The following is a 23103-nucleotide window of genomic DNA, read 5'->3' on the forward strand; positions in this document are numbered from 1 at the left end:
GCATGAGTAAGGAGAAAAAAGGGAGTAAGTGAATAGCCATTTCTGATCTACTTTGGAACAACAAGCATATTTCACAAGGGAATTTTGCCGAAAGTGAGATATTTGAATTAGTCATTTTGGAAGTATAGTAAGATGATGCCATATTCTCATTGGTAAAAACATAAATGAATGATTAAGAACACAGAAGTTGATTGTTAGTAAGGAGATTGATGAACTGAGAGTCCATAGTTTTGGAGCTGTCAGCCTTGTAGATTACTTTAGTTTGTAAGGGCCGCCACAACAAAGTAGTACAGACTGAGTAGTTTAAACAACAGAAATTTATTTTCTCACAGTTCTGGAGCTAGAAGTCTGAGACCAAGTTTTTACAGTATTGTTTCCTCTGAGGCTGTATGGGAGAATCTGTTTAGTGTCTGTCTTCCAGCTTCTGGTGGTTTGCTGGCAATCTTTGGAAGTGCATGGCTTGTAGAGGCATCACCTTGATCTCTGCCTTCATGTTCACATGCATTCCCTTATGCACGTGTCTGTGTCTAAATTTTCTCCTTTTATAAAGATACCAGTCATGTTGGATTAGGACCCCACTCTACTCCAGTAGGACTTCATCTTAACTAATTATATCTGCAATGACACTATTTCCAAATAAGGTCACATATTGACATACTGGGGGTTAGGACTTCAACACTTGAATTTTGGGGAGACACAGTTCAACCTATAACATAGATGTTTTCTATAACGATCATGCAGAGACTGCAGTAAAGAGGAAGTCCACAAACCAAGAGAAATTATATAATGAATGAAGGAAGACTAAGTAAGTAAACAAATACAGGTAACTCTCAACAGGGGAAGCAGCCCTGCAGGGAAGATGATGGCATAGACGTATGTCATTATGCTCAGTCCATCACGTTCTCTATGCTTCTCTGTTTTGATATATTTTGGACAGAGCAAGGGAGAGCAAGAGGGACATCACCTCACACCATTATTGTGTATTACTTGGAAAGTATTGCCATTGCTTCCACATTAGTAATGATAGACAAGATGAAAATAATGGGGAACAACTAGAAAAGACAGAAAAAAATCCTGAAAGGTATTGGGTATTCAAGGTAGTGACATCTTAAGAATCAAGAAACAATATGAATAAAATAATAAAATATATATACAATTGTGTATCAAGGTTTACAAAGATACATGGTAATTAAGACAGTGTTGCAGTGGTTACAAGGGTTGATGAATTGTTAAGTAAAAGATAATGGAATTCAGAAATAGACATTCATATATGGATACTTGACTGATGGCAATAGTGATCTTGCAGATCAACAGGAAAATACGTAGTGGTGAAAATTTCACATGGATAGTAACTCTAGAGGTAAAAGTTAAAACAAAAATGCTCTGGTTGATAAAGTTGAACATATTCTGAATTTGGAGGAGGCAAACATCTCTTGATTTGGGGATAAGCAAAGATTTCTTAAACAAAGCTCTTAAAGCATTAAGGATGAAGGAAAATATTGCTAGCTTGGACAACATTAAACTAGATCATGAATGGGGACTCTCTGTACTTTATACTACTCAACTTTTCTATAACCCTAAAAATCTCTTTAAAAATAGTCTATTAATTTAAAAGAAAGTTTAATTTAAAAAGTTAGACCTTGTGTCGATCAAAAGACAACATTTTAAACAGTGGAAGACAGGCAAAGATGATGTTTTTATTACATATACTTGACATACATAAATTCTAGGAAGGAGCCATTCCACTTTTGAACATCGATCCAAGAGAAATGCATATATGTGTCCTTTGAAAGCCGTAGACAATAGTATTCAGAGGAGAATTCTTCATCATAAGCCTGAACTGGACAAATGAAACATCAAACAACAGGAGAATGAAATATATTAAAATTAAATATATTAAAATAAATTAAAATTGAAATATATTAATACAATGAATTATTCTATAGCAATGGAAATGAACGATTTACTGCTATACACAACAATAATGATAAATCTCACAAATATGACGTTGAAAAGAAGCCATTGTTTTAGAAGAATATTGTTACCTCTAAGAAGACAGGTGGAGTAGTGACTGGAAAAGGGAATCATGGGGGCTTTTGAGTTGATAATATTCTATATCTTGGCCAGGGTCATGGTTAAATGGGTGTTCACTTTGTGATGATGCCCTGAGCTAAACACTTCTGACCTGTGCACTCTGCTGTAAATATGCTATACTTCAAATGGAGTTTATTTTAAAAAATGTCAACAGTGATGAACCACACCATCTGAATTTATCCTGTGAATGGAAACTCAGCCCAGAACAGCGAAACCGCTTCATGTGTCACGCAAATCCCAATGAACTGGTTGTGACATCTGTACTGTTATGTTCCCAAAAATTAAAGGGTGGAGTCTAGATTTAAAGAAGAGTGTCCAGATTACTTAGTGTTTTGCAGACTTCTCAAGGCAGTTTGAGGTTCAGCGTGCTTGTTGTGAACCACATCTCGTGTCAACTAGTTCCTTTTCCTTAATTCCTCCCAGGCAAATTGCTTTTCATGAACAAATCATTAGACAATGCACACGCTGTCAAAAACCACTGTCTTTCAGGATATTAGAAGGGTCTCTTTATAACTTTTGATTCCTTATCTGTCTCTCTACCTGACAAAGAGGAAGAGAACATGTCTTACTCATTGCTGTGTTGCAAAGGTTTGGCCAAGTGCCGGATACAGAGTACAGGTTTAACATATGCTCTTGAATAATTTTAATGCCATGGTGTTCACCTTGGCAAATTCTTTTACCAAGTTCCTAAGTGTTTTTGAAATCACACGCTGATAATTCCAAAAATCACATCAGCTAAGCCAAGTTAAACATGGTTGACATAATTTTAGTCTGAGTACAGAAATAGTCTTTCTAACTAGTACTAGTTTCTATCATGCTTTTTGCATATATTAGTTTTAATGTGAACTAATAAAAAATTACTCATGCTAATCACATTTTCTTTACATCTGGCATGTGCCACTCTTGACAGGTAAAGACAAACAAGAATCTGAGAAAATTCACTAAAGTCTTCTAAAGGTCCTGTAGAGAAGCCACTAAAGAATTCTTGGATAAGCATCTTTTTAACAATCTTATCAATTTGTTTGTTGGTTAGTTCATTAAGTTTATGCATGAGCAATCCTGCTGTTCTTGCAAATAATTTACAAAAGTTCTTCTAACGAAGCACTTCAAATTAGTAAGGCATTCATCAATTAAATAAAGCTCTGCCACTTTCCCCAGATTGACGAGCACTCTGAAAGCCTCAGCTAGCTACAAAATAGTGTAAATATAAGTCCAAGGAAAGAAAAGGAACTTTTTCTTCTCTCCGATGTTTCTTATCGCCCTTTGTCCTACAATAGTTGATGAGAAGGTGCGTGCCTGCTCTGCAATGTCTAATAACATGCTTTATACTTCAATTAATTGAAAGATATACTGCTATTAATCAATTCTTGTGATTGCGTAAAAATGTCATTAATCAAATGTTATTAATCAGAATTAAGTATTACTATTTGCTTAGGATGCCCGTGGCATTGTGTTTTGCTTTACAATTACATTTCACATCTTCATTTTGTAGATGAGGCAACTGAGGTTCACCCATGCGGTCACTTTCTCAAGCTTATGAAATTTGACAGTGGCAGAGCTGGAATTTGATTGCAGATCTATTTATTCCTAATATTCATTCATAGACGAAGACTATCACGTGGCAATACCACCACCGTTAATATTATTTTTCCCACCAAATTAATTGAACAATAAACCTCCACTATTATAATACACATATTTAGAACTTTTTCATTGTCTTGATATTTTTCCCAACATCACCTCTTGAATGGTTAAGTGTAACCGAAGAAATGTAAGTTATTTCCCCATTAAGTGCATATGAAGAGACCCCCTGGGAAAGCTAAGTCCTTTTTCTGTAGAGAGCCTGAATCCCCAACCTGTCCTATGGACACATGATCAGGATGAAGAGCTTTGTTCAAAAATAACTGTATTCCTTTTTTTCCCTTTTACTTTTCTATTTTAAATGACCATGAATTTTGATACAAAATTTTTTTTGACCATCCAATTTATATGCCCTCTATACACACAATAGTTCAAAGGTTTTGGGGAAAATATGAAAAATAATTTTTTAGGAATGTGCATCTTTAGATAAAAACTTTACTGAAAATAATGAAAAGAAATTCCTTAACAATACCCCACTGTAATTTTTAAGAACATAGAGAATGATGCGTGGGATTATCTTGACCTTTTTATCTCTTATCAGCTTTGGAAATGAGTTTTATTGTTTACTTTCAGATTTACTAAAAGCTAAATTTTTACAAGATTCAAAAGATTTATAGACATGCAAATTTTGTACTGAAATATGATTTTTCCCTGAGGAAAGTAGAGAACAAGGAGGATCGTAAATGGTAATAAAGCCTGTATTAAAAGAGGTTTACTCTGTGTTTTTATTAAGTGGTTTCATGCAGGCTTATTTAGGTTTTGAAAATGCATTGGAGTCTTCAAACCTACCAAGAATATCTTTGATTCCATTATCTCATTTCTTGTGCTAAACTTTATGAATTCTGAATTTCTAGCTCTTCAGATCAATGAAAGGAATGGAGTTGAATGTTTGATAAATACAGATTAAGTGTGTTAGGTGACATGGTCTGTCTGACTCCACTCCCAGACAAAATGAACATGTGCATTCCAGCAGAATTAAAATCCATAAATGTTCCACCAACACACAGCAAAGCTGTTTGATTTTTCTCATCTGATACAGCAGAGCTGAGCTTGATCAAACAACTACCCAGCAGGCTCTCCCAGCCTCCTCCCCCAGTCTATCCTCTTTGATTTTTCTAGATCCATTTCTACACTCGGCCACAGATTGCAAGTTGGATTGATTCATTTCACCCTGGGATGGTTGAGATAGGTCACACCGGTGGCTTAGCTTTGATTTTTCCTTTTATTTTTGGCACTGGGATTAGTTCTTTTCTGTTCCGATCATCACTCGTCATCTCCCCCACTGAGTTTCTCTCTCTTCTGAAGCTCAGATACTTAAAGCAGAATAAGACTTTTTAACTTCACTGTTTTTATCATCCCAACAATACATCTATCTGTAATGGCAGCCCACCCGTAATTTACACCTCAAGAACTAAAATCAAACTGTCTATGAAATTTATTATATATTGTTTGATTCATTGACACCACGTTATACAGACCTGGAGCTCAATTATAAATTTATCCTCACATTGTTTTCAGAGTGAATCATGGGTCATAGTTCATATGCAAATATGGAGTTAGCCGGCTCTTCTCTGAGAATTTTTTATTGCTTCATAAAATTTAGAGTTTGAGATGCTCTGAAACTCCTTTCACCCTCCTGAAGGGTCACATTTTATTCTTCACTTGGGAAATGTTTAGTTTTTCTGGCCAGATTCTAGTAAGATAATTATGTTCAGAATCTCTTTCAATTTTTTTAAATGGAAAAGTTTCCTGCCATATATCACACTAATTATAAGTTTATCAAGCAACATGAAATCTCCTACTAGGCAGAAATTCAGGTATGGCCTATTTCAGAGTTGAATCCTCCTTTACTCCTGCTTAGACTGATGCCTGGAAGAGCCAGTGCTTCACTCTATGGTTACTTTAAGAACTCGCTAATGGGCATATATCACCCCAGTCTAGCTTCCTTTCTATCCTGGAGTTCAATAGCCCATTAGCAACTATTGTATTCCATTAATATCTGTTTTAGTAAAGAACTAGGAAAGGCTGTGTTGTGGATAGCCTGTAGTTTCTAAGAGCACTATTATACTTGCTCTGGAAAATACGTGGCTGGCTGTATTTTCAAATAATAAGTGCTTAGCTATTCAAATTTGGGGAAAGATTATTTTAGCATGCTTATGCACCTGTAGTTTCCTTTACTTATTATTGTCATCACAGGAAAAACACATTCTTGCAAATGTACTTATTAAAAGCAATTCAATTCAAATTAAGGAGTCTGTGTTTAGGGACTGTTAGGTGCATGGTTCTATGATAGATAGGTTGGATACTTGAGTTTTTCAATATATTAAGCTTTGGATAAAGACTGTAACAAGACCAAACATATTTATCAGCTAAAAGAAAGTACCGTTAGACAAAGCAAGTTTACTCGTTATAAATTTTAACATTGGAATGGAGAACAAAGTATTCACACCATGAATAGGTCTTGGGTTTCAACTACATATAACATTTATTTTACTGTTGGTGTGTGTTAGCCACACCCTATCTACAGTATTGACCTTGACACAAGGTCATACTCTAACACTAAATTGATTAGAAACTCATCATATTTTTCTAGTTTAAAGTATATTTTTCCTAAGTATGATTCCTTTTTGTCCATTAAAATTTTTCAGTATAGATTTTATTTGAATAATTGTAAGTATCATGTCAAATATTTGAGTTCCAAGAGTTTGAAGATGGATGATTGTATGTTGTAAATGCTGGTACACAAAATTTCTTCTCATTATTGGTATTGCCTACACGTCTGTCCACCTTTTCAGCCCTAAATCGCAGCACTTCTAAACAACTCTTAAGGATTACAAAGGTTCAGAGAAGTGCATGATGATCATGATCATGCCGGTGTTGACGCATGTTCTATTATAAGTCTTTAATAGAGGCATTATGCTATATTTCAGGTACAAAAATATTACCAGAATCTTCTAATTTTGTTCATTCTCACATTCTTAGAGGCCAAGGCAGTTTCTTTAAATATAAGTAACGAAGTCTTTAGCTACCAACTATTTGACACTCTTGTATCACACCTAATTTGCCCTAGATTTCGAATGCTGGTCACGGCCATGAAACTATTTAAGAAACAAAAATGTGTGAAGTTTTTTTAAACTCATCATGCTGAATACTTTTTCAACAGCATTTTAGAATGTGATGTGTTCTCTAAGACTGTCAAGTTACTGCATCACACTAGAAGCTACTGTGAAAGAATTTTGATTTTAAAGAAGAAAAAAAAATTTTCTTGTCAATAACAAGTGGTATATACTGCTTAATTCCATTTAGAAATCATTAATATGACTTCAAAATTAGTAAATTTTTGAATTTTGAGTTTACAGAGACTTAGACTGTAGCTGGGTGACAGTTAGCTTTATGGTGAGTCTTTGCAAAAACAAGATAGAGGTGTCTAGTTTACAAACGATTGATTTCACAAATAATGGAATCTCAATCCATTTAACCATTTCTTTCTGATGAAAAGAAAGGGGATTTTAGCTCTGCTTGACTTCCATAGCTCAGAATGATCACAAAAGTAAATGTGGAATTGTGAATCATATTTCTGGATTAAGTTGGCACTTGAAATAATCCATCAGCCCTCAAAGGTGCTATTGGCCAACTGGGATCAACACGCAGTCATTGCTCTTCTCTAAATACAACCTTTCAAAAATTTAAATTCTATAAAGTGTTTTTTTTACATCAATAACAGAATTCATTTCTGTCTAAATTGTTAACATTGAGCAATAATAGTGAACTAATAATAGCTAATATTCACTCTGTAATTAAAAAGTTCCAGTCACAGTTCAAATTTATGGAGTCTTCACTGCTGCCCTGTGAAGTAGGTGCCACTCATATTCCTCAATTACAGATGTGGAAACCAAGACCCAGAGATACAGAGTAAGTTGACTAAACCTGGTATCTCTCTTTCTCCCCATGCATTACTGACAATGTATTTTAGAACATAAAAAGATCAACCTTCATAAAACAGTAAGATTTATGTACATGAGCCTTAAACGATACAAAAATGTAATAAATAATGTTTGTTAATGTTAAAACAACAAAAAGATAAAATTGCAGCAGTCACAAAATCTACAGAAAAACCTAGAAATTGGGGCTGGCCCAGTGGCGTAGTGGTTAAGTTCTCACACTCTGCTGCAGTGGCCCAGGCTTCACTGGTTCAGATCCTGGGTGCAGACCTACACACTGCTTGGCAAGCCATGCTGTGGCAGGCATTCCACATATAAAATAGAGGAAGATGGGCACAGATGTTAGCTCAGGGCCAATCTTCCTCAGCAAAAAGGAGGATTGGCAGTGGATGTTAGCTCAGAGCTAATCTTTCACAAAAAAAAAAAAAAAAAGCACGTAGGAATTAGTTTAACAGAGAATACACAGACCTCCATCAATAAAATTTTTAAATTTTGATAAAAAACATTGAAAAGCATGTGAACAAGTAGGTAGATCTTTCATGATTGGGGATGGATCTCCTATTATCTGAAATCTATACTAGTAAACAAAATTTTCCTTTTATAACTAAAAGAAAGGAAAGCAAAGAGAGAGAGGAATGCAATTTTTGAGTGCTTATAGTCTTTTCAATTGCTTATATGAGGTCCTGTTAAGAATTATTAAAATCAATATTTTGTATAAGTAATAGAATTTATAGTAATGACTATTCCATGTCTCAGCTGTTCCAAAAGTCCCTTAAAGATTCTTAGAATAAAGGAATAAACACCTGAGCTCAAACATCCTCAATTATCTGTACTACATTGTCCCACACCTCTGTTCTACTCTGCATCAGTCACTAAACACCATAGTCACACTTTAGATCGCATCATCCTTCTAAATCTCAACAACAAAACTAAAATTCGACGTCCTCCTTTCTGACTACACATTTGTCTCCTCTCTTTTGGTTCAACATTCTGTAAAATCTATCTTCACAGTCAACTGCCTTCTAGTCCTGTAATTCTTTTTTTTTTTTTTTTTTTTTTTTTACACGTTCCTCACTCTCCTCACTGCGCTGATAATTCCTCTCACCAGACTGGATGCTGATCTGGCATTTCAGCAACATACTTTTAGTACAGAAGAGGACCTCTCATTTTAAACTGCCCATTCTGCACCATTCTCTCCGTTCCTACTCTAGAATACACAACACTGTTAGAAAAAGGTATGAGACCATGATGATGGATTTTCTTGAGGGGCAATATTGATGACAGGGAGAATCAGTCTTATGGGAGGATGAAAATCGAAAAGTTAACTAGTAGAAGAATTGAATTCGTAAATTCAAGAATAACAGAATAGATAAGCCAGAACATGATAACAGAAGAAACAAGGAGACAGAGAAAGAGAAAAAATAAGCAGAGGAAACAAATAAGGAGAGAAAAACAGGCAGAATTGAAGCCATGACCAAAAGCACTAGATAAAATATTTGAACCTGTATCAAAACCCATCTGTTCATATTCCACTCCTGGCTATCTCATCTGTATGACTCATCCCTAAGCCTTTAATAAAATGTAAATTCAGTAAAAAGTATTAGGTGCAGAACTCTATGTGTTCTAAATAGTTCCACCATGAGAGAAAGTCAGGCAAGAGTTGATGCTGCAGGAAAGAAATGAGGTCATGAAGGGTAAGAATATGGTTTATGCATCAATGAGCTAACTTCAACCTGTTGTCTAGAAAGAATATCTTGGTGCTGCTGATTGCTTATGGGATCGTCTTTGGTTAGAACCAGTGTTATTAAAGGATACATTATGGAGTGATACATCCATTTTATTTAACTTTCTCCACCAGCATTGATGCTCAGGAGGAAATTCAAAATTGGGAAAAGGCAAATAGGGGCTCACTCTTAGTACTCCAAGCACGCATTCGGGGTACAGGCACCCTGTTAACTGGATTAATCTCCCTGCCCCTGTCATCGCCATGGAAGGTTGGTCTTGCCCAGAAGAATGCTCCACAAATTTTTGCTCCCACTTGGCACTCCTTTCTCACTCTTGACAACTCCCTATTAAGAAAAAAATTTGTTTCATTTATTTATTTTATTTACTCACTCAATCATTCATTCAGTTGTTGAAAAACACTTTATAAAGCACCTCCCAAGTTTCAAGGAATGTGCCAGAGGCTTAAGAAGAAGACAATAATGGTGCAGTCTCTGCCCACAAAAAACTCACATTTCAAAGGGCAGACAGATAAATCAATAAGACACTAATCTATTTTCCATACAGTAACAAGAGTAATTTTTTAAAAAATATAAATCACGTCATGTTATCACCTTGCCAAAACCTGTTAATTGCTTTTCATCCTACTTTGATGAGAACTAAAAGTGTTAATCCTTGTCTCCTGGGTTACAGAGTCCTATAGTACCTGACCCCTGTCTACCTCTTCAACATAATATCCCTCACTCTTCCCCGAACTCACCAAGATCCAGCCCTACAGCCCTTCTTAGTGCTCCACAAAGGTGCTATATTTGCTCCTTCTTGGGGGAGAGGGGAGTTGCATTTCTCTATCTGAGACCTCTGCAAGGCTAGCTTCTCAATACCAATGAAGTATCTGCTAATGTGTCTTTTCAGAGATTTCTTCTTGACCAACAAATCTAAATTAGTCACCTCTCTCAATAACATTTTATCAGATTATACTTTTGTATTTTCTCCAGGAAATACAATATTATTTAAGGTTATTTATTCATTTGTATGTGTATTTTTCATCTTGCCCACTAGACAGAGAAAACTTCAAAATTTGGAACTATTTCCACCCATTTCTATCTAACCATACCTTTGCTAATGAGGTCTGAATCTCAACCTTGGAGGAAGCCCTTTCAAGTTTGTTCCTTCCCTGAGTATTCTGCCTTGGGTAGAAGTAGCAGCTGCTTCAAATATACACAATTCTTGGATCCTTTAGAGTTCTTGTGGCAGGCAGAAAAATATCCCCTCAAAGATGTCCATCCTTAATCTCTAGAACTAGTCAATATGTTACCCTACATGGAAAAGGGCAATTTACACACATGATTAAGGTTATCAATTTTGAGATGGGAAGATTATCCTGGGTTATCTGGGTGTAATCGATCTAATTACATGAGTCCTTAAAAATGAAGCAGCTTTCCCAGCTGTAGTCAGAGAGAGATGATGATGGAAGAAGGGCCAGAAAAATGAAGAGGATTAAACTGTGGCTGGCTTTGAAGGTGAAGGAAGGGCATCATGAAGCAAAGATGTAAGTGACCTCTAGAAGCTGGAGAAGACAAGGAAATGCGTTCTCCACTCAGGAATGCAGTCCTCCCAACATCTTAATTTTAGCTCAGTGAAACACACACCAGACTTCTGACAAACAGAACAACAACATAGCACATTTTTATGCTTTGAGTCACTAAGTTTGTGGTAATGTGTTACAACAACAATAGAAAACTAATATGGTTTTCTCTACTGCATAGTTGTAATTCCCCTCTTGGAGTTAATGTCTTTGTATTAAATTATATTCTTTATATCTTTTATATTAAATTTTTCCAATTCAAATTAGTGGTATGATTTCTGTCTCCTACGTGGACAGAGTTGGTGCTGGAAGTGGTTCCAGGAGATAGACCCTCAAGGATGGGATTTTAGTATTGGTTTGGTCGTGGTCTTAGTTTTCAGCTCAAGCCTCAGATCTTTTCGAAAGGAAAATGGGATTCTTGTAATCCATGGCCTGCAGTGGAATCATCATTAATAAAACTGACCCCTATCAGATTGTGATAATGTGTCAACTGAAACAAGTGTCTTGGGACTCAGTGGCTGCTTTACTTGATCGTTAAGGCAGTGATGGTGACTACAAATATGGTAGTGTCTTCACTGGAGCACTCACAGAAAGAAAATGCCAAGCTCATGTCCTTTAATTCTCAGCTAAAGTCATGGTCTGAAAACTGGAGAGCTGGGTCTTCTTTTCTCTGAATCTCAGATATCTCATTGATTTCTCAGATAGATATATGAATATCTCATTGATATTGGTGCACTTATCAGAGATTCCAGATTAAAAGTGTGACTTCCTGGAGCTGGAGGTGGCACTGCCAGCTTACTTGATTAGCTTCCTTAAACTTGAATTCACTTGTGGCCTACAGTAAATGAGATTAATATTCCCAAACTCTCGGGCCTGATATGGTGAGAGAATTAAGAAGTCTTAAGGGCACAGGAATTAAATTTTATAAGAATCAGAGTCCTAAGGACAAAAGAATGTTGGCATGGATTTATCATATGTGACCAGCATCTTCACCCCAAATACATCCCCCAGGGAAGCACAGGAGATACTCCTTTCACTAAGGCCTGAAGAAACACATTAGCGAATTGAGTATTTCTATTCTTGATAGTTATTGTCTTTTATAAGCCAGATATGGTATTGGAATGCCCTCATTCAGATAATCTCTCTGATTTCAATGGATATTATGGGCTCTGCATAGCATAGGCCAAGTGGCAAGATTTAACCATCAAAGACAAGGTGGGCACATCATCCATTAAGGGCAGCAGTGATATACTAGTGGTCAGAATTAAATAGAGCAGCCCAATAAAGCGAGGTCTACGAACTATGGCTCAGGGTCAAATCACATTCTCCTCTAACTAAACTGTTTGGCCTTCTGAGAAGAGGGATGTATCTTGGAGAATGTCTGTGGAGTATAGTAAACTTAATTAGATGATGACTCCAACTGAAGCCACGATTCCAAATGCAGCATCTCTACTGGAGCAAATCAGCACAGACACTGGCAGTTGCTATGCAGCTACTGACCTGGCTAATGCATTTTTCTCTATACTGATCTATAAGTACCTCCAGAGGCATCTTGCTTTTACCTCGTAGGGCCAATTGAATACCTTCACAGTGTAGGCTCAGAGTCACGTCAATTCTCCTGATCTCTACCCTAATATCATCCACAGAGATCTTCAGCACCTTGACATTCTGCAAATGTCACCCTAGTCTACTACATTGATAACGTTATGCTGACTGGAGCTGATAAACAGGAAATTAGAAAATAGTTCATACGCCTTAGTAATACTAGAGAGTGGGAGAAACCTCACAAGTTTAGAGCCTACCACTTCAGTGATCTTTCTGTGGTTCTGTGTTCTAGAGTAAGTCAAGATTTCCCCTACGAGGCTAAATACAAATTTCTGCACTTTACGCTATTTACCAGTGGGGAGTGGGGGAGGAGGTCTTTTTGAACTTTAGATGAGATTTATACCATATTGAGTGTGCTACTTAGGCAAACCTACAAAATCATCCGTAAGGCTGCCAGTTTTGAGTGGGACCAGAGCAAGATAAGGCTCTACAGGAAGTCCAGGTTACAGGGTAAACTGCTCCGCCACTCGAGCTTTATCATACAGCAGATTCAATGATACTCGATGTGTCTGTGGCAAACACACGGAGTTTCTGGCAATCACCAATAGGAGGTCATAGGGCAGAAATCAAGAATTTGAGAACAAATATATGTCTACTCCTGTAGATAATTGTTCTTTTGAGAAGCAGCTTCTGAGGCTTCCTGATTGCTCACTACTGGACCTTAGTAGAGACAGTGTCTAACCATGGGACATCAGTTAGTCATTCAGGCTGAGCTTACCACTATCCACCGGGACTTACATGACCTACCTTGCCATAAAATTGTCACTCACAAAGGCAATCTACCATCAGTGTTATATAAGAGACCTACAGAAAGGTCTGACAGGTATGAGCAGGTTGCACGGCGACTCAGATGGATTTGAAGTCAACTTCTTTTACATTGTCTCTTCTACCTCAATCCACATCTGTGGGCTTCAAGAGAGCTCTTACCTGAGGAAGAAAAAAAAATTGAGCCTAGTTTACAGAGGACTTTGCACAATGTGCTCTTGACATCTGAGTAAACATCTCAAGTTTTAGTGCTCCCCTCAGGGGTAACTCTGGAGTAGAGTAGTGAAAGTCCTCCTAATGGACAGGACTCTGGGCAGCGTGTTTGGTTGTCCATTTGGTCTTGAAAGAGATGGCCAGAAGTACAAATACACACTAATTCTTTAGCAACTTCTAGCAGTTTGGCTGGATAGCCATGGATTTGGAAGGAAGAGAAATGAAAAACTGTAGACAAGAAAGTCTATGGAAGACATATGTATATGGATCTGTATTAATGCACAGGTTGCGAAGACAATCATGTCCCAAGTGCATGCCGCCTGAAGTACAGCCACTTTTGAAGATACTCATAACGATCAGGGAGACAGTGTGATGTGTTCTGTGGATGTAACTCAACTTCTTTTCCCAGAAAAACCTGTATTCTCTGAGTGGGCCCATAAAACAAAGTGTCCGTGGTGGCATGGCTGGAGGCTGTGGATGGGTTTAACATCATGGACATGCAAACCTTTACCAACTCTAGCCTGGCAACTGCTCCTGCTGTGTGCCTAGCCTGCCAAGAGCATTCTTGAAATGGCACCATTTCCCAGGGCACCAGTCAGCCACCTGGTGATAGATTGATTATACTGAATCTAATTCATAATAAAAGGGGCAAAAATCCATCCTGCCTGGAATAGACACATAATCTGGTTCAGGAATTGCTTGCCATACCAGTAATTCTTTTGCCAACATAACTATCCACAAATTCATAGATGAATTCCATATCCATCATCATGGCATTCTGCACAGCATTTCTTCCTGAAAAAAGAACTCATTTCACAGCAAATGTCATGCAGCAAAGGCTCAAGTTCATGAAATAACTGATCTTACCATATACTCCATCACCCAGTAGCAGCTGGTCCAATTGGAAGGTGTAATGGCTTATGAAAAACTCAGATACAGTGCCAGTTGGGAGGCAAGTGAAGTCATCTTAGAGGATGCTGTATATACTTGAATTAGAGATCACATTATGGCACCTTGTCCCCTAGATCCAGCATACATAGTTCTTGAAATCAAAGAGTCATCGTTGAAATGGCTTCTCTTACTGTTATACTTAATAAGGCACTCCCATAGCTTCTGCTTTCTCTCCTGAACACCCTGAGCTCTGCTGTTTTGGAGGTCTTAGACCCCAAGGAAGGAAGGCTTCCACCATGGAGCACGACAGTGGTTCCATTAAACTGTAAACTGAGCCTGCCACTGGACCATTTTGGGCTCTTGATGCCACTGAAAATACAGGCATAAAAAGGAGTTATCCTACTGGCTGGACAGATTGATCCCATTTACCAAGGACAAATTGGGTAAATGCTATGCAATGAGGGGAAGAAAGAACTATGTCTAGAGCCCAGGGAATTCTCTGAGATGCCTTTTAGTACTTGGAAAAAAACTAAGAAAACTACAGCAATCCCAAAACTTCAGGACTATTGAGCAATCAGATCCTTTGGGAATGAGTGTTTGGGTGACTTCAGCAGGTAAAACTGCAACCATCTGAGTTCCTGATGAGAGCAGGATAATACAGAATGGTAGCAGAAGACGGTAGTCGTAGTTCAATTACAGACCAAGGACAGACTCGTGACCAATTATGGAGTCAAGATATATAGTGACTTTATTTTCTCTTTGCTTGTCTATGCATGTGTTTAGATATGCTAGTCATTTGCTTCTTTTATCTCCTTATACTCATTATTAATTTATATACAGGTTGTCACAGGTTAACCTTATAATTTAGTTTTCAGGTACATAATATTCAACAGGACTGTCACAGAATTTGAAGAGTAATTTAATATAGCCAGAAATGGATAAAGTGACTCTTGGGACTCGGTTCCTTCACATTTTGGGGAACAGTTGACAACTTTCCTTATGCTAATTATAGTTCTATCTGGTTAAGTGGAAACATAGAATTGTTTTGTTATTATAACCAAAGGAGTGGACTGTGCCACTTAATAACTTTTTGCCTCATCAAGAAAACCTTTCTTCTTTGCCTTTCTTGTGACACTGAATCTGAACCCTGCAAACATTTCTACTTTGCCAGCTGGCACAATGTTGAACTTTGTAAGTAAAGAGCACAAGAAGAACACTGCAAGAGGCATGGTTCAAGCTCTGGGGTGCTTTTGTTCCTGCTCCCACAGCGCACAGCCACCGTTGGCATGCAGGACATCAGTGGCATTCACTATCCAGTGAGCTTTCACAGGGAGTCTGGGCAAGGTGGGGGTCTCCCAGTGAATATCAATCACACCCCAGCAGGTGGCTTGCCAACCAGATTTACCAGATACCCAGTGAAAAGCTTCTGAGCACATCTTGGTGGCATTCCAGTGGGAAGCATCCCAGGATGCTTGCCGGTGCCCAATGCGTGGCTTCTAAGCACATCATTCCCCAGCAGGCAGTTTCCTGCTTGCCAGTCCTTGCCAGTGGCATCTCAGTCAAAGTCTCTACCATCCGTACCATCCGATGGGATTACATCCACATCCTTTCCAGTAAGGTCTGAATCTCAGCCTTTAGGGGAGGGCAGTCTTTTCCAAATTTGTTTCTTCCTTCGGTGTGCTCTCAGCCCTAGAAGTTGTATCTGCTATTCTGGTATTCTTTAGAGTTCCTTTATCCCTTAATAGTTAGATGCCTGAAATTAGTTGATAATTCTTTCAATTAAATGTTCTTGGTTCATTTCTTGTTCTGACGGGACCCTGACTAATACATACACCCACTAAGTATAAGTTCTTCAAAAATAGAAGCTTAGTTTGCTTTGTTTCCTGCTGTATCCCAAGAGTCTAGAACATTGTCTGATATAGTGCAGCAGATCAATAAATGTTTGTTGAAGTAATTAAAGTCTTGGCTCATTAGATGTAAACTGAAGAAGATAAATGAGTCAAAGATGGCATCCATGCTGCTGATGTTGGAACCTGAGTGGAAGATGTAGTCATTCTTTGAGAGAAATCAGAAGAGACAAATTGGGTTCAGACAGATATAAGAAGTTGTTACAGATTTGGAATATTCATCAGCAAATGAATATAGGATATTGACTAACTAATTGGCATGTGTAAAATGAGGACCTGGCCATGGGAAATATTACCACTTAAAAGATCAGCAGAGAAAGTAAAGATTTTATGAGAAGCAGCAATTAGAAGAAATAACATAAGGAAATGGTGATGGGAAAACGAAGTATTTCCCATGCTCTTTATGCTCAAGTACCAGTCAATGCCACACTCGCCACAGATAAATTTGTTTCTCATGTCACTGAAATAAATATTCACAACACTCTCTTGGCTCTGCATATAATTTTCTTACAATGGAAAAATAGATATTTATAAGCATATTTTCTCTCGTAATTAAAAAAATAAATACCTTCAAGGGTGGAGAAAAGCAGTGAGTGGATGTGCATGTGCAAGTCACAAAGCAGAAACATAAACAGGCTAACAAAAAGCTCACTTCACTACAAACCCAAAAATTCAGATTAAACAAAAAGTAAATCAGTTGTAATTTTTGGCTACCAGATTCACAAAGATTTTTGAAAAATGATAATTCCTTCGCTTGTGGAGATATTATGAAATGGTCGCACCCTTACACAGCTTACAGAAGTCTAAGTTGGACTAACAGTTACCAATATGGATCAAAAGTATTTAGAAATGTGCATTGCTTCATATTCAAAAATATTTCTGGGAATTTTCCTATGAAAGTAAATATTAAGATTCAAATATATTGAAGTAATCCATCTATCCAATAATAGAAAGTAAAAATAAATTATGATATACAGAAGATATTTAAAATGTTGTTATGGAAACACATTTGTTAATGTATGTATCAGTCTCCTTGGACGGACATAACAAAACCCACAGATTAGGGGACTTAAACAACAGAAATTTATTTTCTCACTGTTCTGGAGGCTGGAGTCTAAGACCGAGGTGCCAGCAAGGTTGGTTTCTGCTGAGCACTCTTTCTTATACTGGCAGAGGGCAACTTTTCGCCCTGTCTCACATGAGCTTTTCTCTGTGCTACAGGAGAGAGAGCTCTCTGTGCCTCTTCCTCTTCTTAAAAGGACATTAAACTGACCAGATTAGATTAGATTAGATTAGGAGTCCCACCCTTATCACCTGTTTTATCCTTCATCCTCCTTTAAGAACTTATTTCCAAATATAGTAACATCTAACATTGGGGCTTGGAACACCAACATATGAATTTGGAGGGGGACACAGTTCAGTCCATAACAATGTGCAAAGATGATCAATGATATATCGGTAAATACAAAGGGAGGTTATAAATTATGTAAAATGTGCAATCTCATTTTTTAACAATAAAATAAAATAAAATAATTTATATACCTAGATGTTAGCAGTTGATTTCCAAGGGTATTAAATTACGGATTACTTTAATATTCTTATTTTGTTCATAATAACTTCTATTTTTTAATATAAGGAACTTCTGCTTATTGTTCAGTAAGAAAAAATAGTATTTAAAATTGAATAATGCAAACATACACACAGCTTTAAATAAGCACTTATCAGTATGCCATATCACTGAATTCTACTAATTCTTCTCCTTTTTAAAGTTAGTTGAGCAATATGCAGATGGGTGTGAGAGTATAGTATTATAGGGGACGACCTGTGGCCCAGTGGTTAAGTTCTCAGGCTCTGCTTTGGTGGCCTGGGGTTTTGTGGCTTCAGATCCTGGGCATGGACATGGCACCGCTCATCAGGCCATGCTGAGGTGGTATCCCACATAGCACAACCAGAGGCACTCACAACTAGGATATACAACCATGTACTGGGGGGCTTTGGGAAGAAGAAGAAAAAAAGAAGATTGGCAACAGATGTTAGCTCAGGTGCCAATCTTTAAAAAAAACAGAGTATAGTATTACATATATAAAATGAATCTGAGTGAAATAAATCTCAGTGGAAAATTGCTCTGGAAAAGAGATGGGTATCGAGGCCAAAACATTATTTATTAAGAATTTTGAATAGCTCTGAAGGTCAATGGGAGACACCTGGTATTTGCTCTAGCCCGGTCCACACACAGCTGTGAGAAATTGGAAGAAAGACGTTTTGAGTTCTTTATTTGACCTTCTGCATCTGGCCATTACATGGCTTGCTTTATGAGAAAGGTCCCCATAACGGATTTACTGCTTGCCATTATTTAATGACATGCTTCCTGTTTAACCTCACCATCCTAGGACCTTCCAAAAGAAGGAGAATTTTGGATAAACGTCCTTTTCCTATATTTGTATCAGGGGAAAAATAAGTGTGTCTATATTCCCAGGAGAAAGTTCTAGAGAGAAATTTGCTAGCATTAGTAGAATAGTGTTCAACTATTGTCTCCACTAACTCAGGTCATTTTCAGCATTGAGGACAAATTCCAGTCTTTCCTTGATAATTTTATTTGTGCAGAAGATTGCAAAGAAGCACTTACGGCTCAAGGTAAATCTAGAAACCCTAATGTGCAAATAATGAGGTAGATTTTTAAAAATTTTTTTCAGAGGACATTTTTGTGGAGAAAGTTATTTTCTCCTAGCAGTTTCCACTTATGACAATAAAATTTCTTGTTGCCATAACCTTCCAGTACATTTCTCTGCACACAGTGGGTGATTAACCAATGTTGCCGACTAAATTGCGTTAAAGACTAAAGTGAAGTGTTGTGATTATTGTCATCTGGTTGCCATAGAAACAGCAGGAAAACCTATTGTTGAAGTCCACATCTTTTGATTATCTCGCCTAGGTAGATAAGAAAACCTGAGGAGTAGGAGGGAGAAGCTGTTTGAACCCACACTGAGAAGTCCTTCACTGACAGCTGACCACACTGCATTATAATTATTTTCTATTTCTAAGCTTCAGCACCCTACTAGATTATATATTTCTGTGGGAGAAATGGCATTTGTTATTGTCTACTCTGAGCCAGAGATTTACATACATTTCTTCCCCAAATCCTGCAAATTGGTGGCACTATTTCTGTTTTTACAAAAGGGGAGTTTTTAAAACTTCATGGGAAGTGTCACGCCAGGAAATGAGCTCTGGCCTGTTGATTCCAGCAATCTAGTAAGAACTCGACATTGCCATTCAGTACATTTGTTATCCTTTATTGCTTACTACAATTGGCACTCCAAAATCAACAACAACAACACACTCAACCCTTGAACTGGCATAATGTTAAATTTGCAAACAATATTTGGGAGTGTCCAATTAAATGACACCTCTTCACTTTATATTTACATGTCTACATTTTAAACTTAAACCAATGAAAGGGACTTTAGACACTATCCTAATATCTCATCATTATTTTCACTGATTAGGTAACTGAGATTTCTAGAGATTCCCGACATTCGGGTTAGAAACTAAAATTTGCAGACACAGCATAGAACTTACCCTGTTAATTCAAATATTATAAAGCAGTGGGATGAGGGACAAGATAAGGGAGTTAGTTTATTTCAGAATAAGTGTGATTCAGCTATTGATCGGTAAATAATCCAAAGTAAATAGGGAAAGGAAAATGTTCGACATGGTTATTTTTTTCAAGACTGGTAAGATGGTAATGCAATTAAGGAAAGAAAGAAATATTCATTGGTTGCTTTGTCAATCTGGGGTATCCTTCAGGAAAGAAATGACATACTCAAATTTGGTAATGGAGAAGAATTTAATTGAAACCACCTGCCACTTATCAAAGTATGGCCAGGGAGGAGGTAAAACTCTAGAGTTCAACATATCAGGAATAGAAACAGTGGGCCTCTCCCAGCCTAAGGCCTGAAATGAAGAGAGAAGAAAGCACTTTTTCAGAATGAAGAGATTGAAAGAACTAAGGAAACTGGGCCTCTGGAGGGGAGCAGGACTCAGCTGCACATTGGTGACCTGTAGGGTAAGACCCAGAAGGAGGAATATCCTGACTTCTCTCTTCTCTAGTTCTGTGATCTGGCAGTTCTCCCTGACGGCAGAACCCAACCAGATGTGGGAGGGTGAGGAGGTTCTTTGAGATGGTGCATACGAATCAGCTTCCTAAGGTACAGGGAAGAGAGGAGAAAAGTGGTGAGTGGAGTAAAACATCCAGCAGAGTCCAGGTAAAATGAGCAGTCTGATTTTAGAACCTAGTGAGACTAAGAATCTTGAAGGACACATGTTGATCTACAGTACAACACAAGTCTGGTTCTCAGAACTGAAATCAGGCTGGGAAACTATTTCGTGGCCATCTACAGTGAGAACATAGACATAACCCAAAAAGGCATGAGATTGTCCAGTGACGGAATGTAGCATAATAAACATAGGGTTTCAAAAACAAAATCTTGGCTTATGCTTCCAAATAAATTTGTGAAAAAGAGGATCAAGTACAGATAAACAATATATCCTGAAGGACTAAAAATAACAAGACACAAAGCCAGACCTGTGGTATGATTTTGAAGAGTGGTACCTACCTTCAAGTCATTTTCTCTTTTTTTGGAGAGTTAAAACTTGTACACAAATTACAACAAATCATAATGGTAAATAATTAGTAAATTTTATGAGAACGGTAAAAATAAAATGCTATAGACATTTAGAGTAAGGGGAGATTATAATTTGCCAGAGGTTGATCAGGAAAATCTTCATGCGTAAGGTAAGAAAGAGAGATGGATATTGATTAAGTGGTTCCTGTTGTCCCATCGTGTTCCCTCACACAGTACTATTTCAGGGCATGTGGCCCAAATGTGAGAGGCAGTGTTGAGGGCTTCCTCTGGCTCTGCCTGAGCATGACAGGCTCGAATTGCTAGGCAATTAATGCCCCCAGAAATATATTCAGCCAACATCTAGTGAGAATTGATGGATAACTAACACAATTAACTTACCCCTCGTATAGCCTAATATTTCCTACACTGGTTCCCAGGGTTCTCCAGTGGGATTGAGCTCCAGAAGTCCACAATTGTAACTTGCTTGATAACACACTCTCTTACAGGCTTCTGTCCCTTCCTATGTCACTTCCTCATGTTATTTCCTGGGACCACCACACAGGTAAGCCATGAAAACATGAGTCCTTGACTGATTCCACAACAACACAAACTAAGACATTCTCTAGTATTTATAATTTATACAGTATAGAATCATTGAAGAGGCTTTCTCATGCTTAGTGTGTTTTAACGTTTTCACCAAAATATTTCTAATCATGAAGAGGTAACAGGGTAATAATGAACATTTTCAAAAATATTAGTCTTGGGTTCACCTTACCTTTGCCACTTCTCTGTATCTGTCTGCAGTGACTTAACTTCTCTAGGCCTCAGTCAGATTCCTAAATTAGAAAACAGGAAAAATATTATTCACCTCAGAGAGATAATATAAGGATTAAATGAGATAAAAAAATATAATGCACTTAACATAGTTCTTGGCAAATGGAAAGTACTGTAAGTCAATATTGGCTAATATTTTTAATATTTCAGTAAATACTTATTAGTACTACTAACAGTTGGGGAGAGTAAACTCATACCCTTAAGGAGTATTGCAGCATAAATTAAAGGAACATAGCACAAAACTTCTTTTTTAGCTTTAACATTCAGCCACTTTTTAATACCTCATTTAAGTGAAGCAACTTGCCAACTCAGCCTCACCCAGTCTCTGTTTAAATGAGGACAAAGCCATGATGTATTAATCAGCCTCGGACTATGCTTCTGCCATCTTTCCTGCTGGGAACGATGTCCTATCTCGCCCTAAACCTCTCACCAGTTTTGGTTGTCAAGCCTCAATGTAGCTCCTGCTTATCACTTTCTACTAGGAGCTTGATCCTATCCCTATCCAGGAATACCCAGCTGCTGACTAAAATAGCTTTGTTCAACCTACCAAAGCTTCAAGGACCAATTCTAAATCTACTTGACTTCAAATGGCTCTGCCTTACAAACTGTCCATCCCTTTAGTCAAGATCAGACTAAAAATGCAGATGAGTTTCATTGTGTCTCATTGGACACAATGATTGGGAAAGCTAGCCCCAGGGCCACTGCTGTTAAAATGCCATCTTTGTAAGAGTTAGAAAGACAAGTCCTGTGAGAACCTCCTCTGAGGAAAAGGCATCTCTTTGTCTGGGCTGATGAGACCTGTGCCTCTGCGTAGTGACTGACAGCAGAACACAGACAGGCTTCAACTCTCACCTTCAATTCCTTCAGCTGTACGCAGAGCACAGTTTGTGTGAAGGCATGTTGCTGCCCAGGCGGCCCACTCTGCTTGGCACTACCACAGCATCAGGTCTCCTTGCTCTTGCTGGAGCATACTTCCATCCCCCGGCCAGCATACCTCATAGCCAAAAGTCTTGGGTTTTGATGAATAAAGATTCCAAATTAATTTACCATAAGAATCCTTCAACTACAATTTATGTCTGTGTTTTCTCCTAACTATGCCAAGATTGTGAAATATTAAACTTTCCTTCTGCAATTGGTGTGTGCCTTTAGGGATCAATATGATATGATTAATTTCCAAGGTAAAACCATGAAATAGTAGCAGCGACAAAAATATGAACCACTTTCATTTAGTGCAGGAATAAAGGTGACCCATTCAGTCATAACTGCAAATAGTCTGAATAAGC

The 23103-nt window shown here is 37.7% G+C and overlaps 2 long non-coding RNA genes across 5 annotated transcripts in view; one reads left to right on the plus strand and one right to left on the minus strand.

Annotated features, from left to right (window-relative positions):
* The window catches only part of LOC139084999 (uncharacterized), a 426452-nt gene that overhangs the window by 193812 nt on the left and 209537 nt on the right, over window positions 1-23103 (plus strand). The window lies entirely within an intron of this gene.
* On the minus strand, window positions 300-22796 carry LOC139085000 (uncharacterized). Of its 2 annotated transcripts, XR_011542941.1 has the most exons (5): window positions 22673-22796; window positions 21762-21822; window positions 14434-16512; window positions 13336-13515; window positions 300-1835 (listed from the first exon to the last, which is right to left on the minus strand). It is a non-coding gene; the product is annotated as an uncharacterized lncRNA (long non-coding RNA). The 2 variants fall into 2 exon arrangements; XR_011542940.1 differs by lacking the exons at window positions 21762-21822; window positions 22673-22796 and having other exon boundaries at window positions 1678-1840; window positions 14434-14703.

The sequence above is a fragment of the Equus przewalskii genome, chromosome 8 (genome assembly GCF_037783145.1).
Source record: "Equus przewalskii isolate Varuska chromosome 8, EquPr2, whole genome shotgun sequence".
Classification (NCBI taxonomy): domain Eukaryota; kingdom Metazoa; phylum Chordata; class Mammalia; order Perissodactyla; family Equidae; genus Equus; species Equus przewalskii.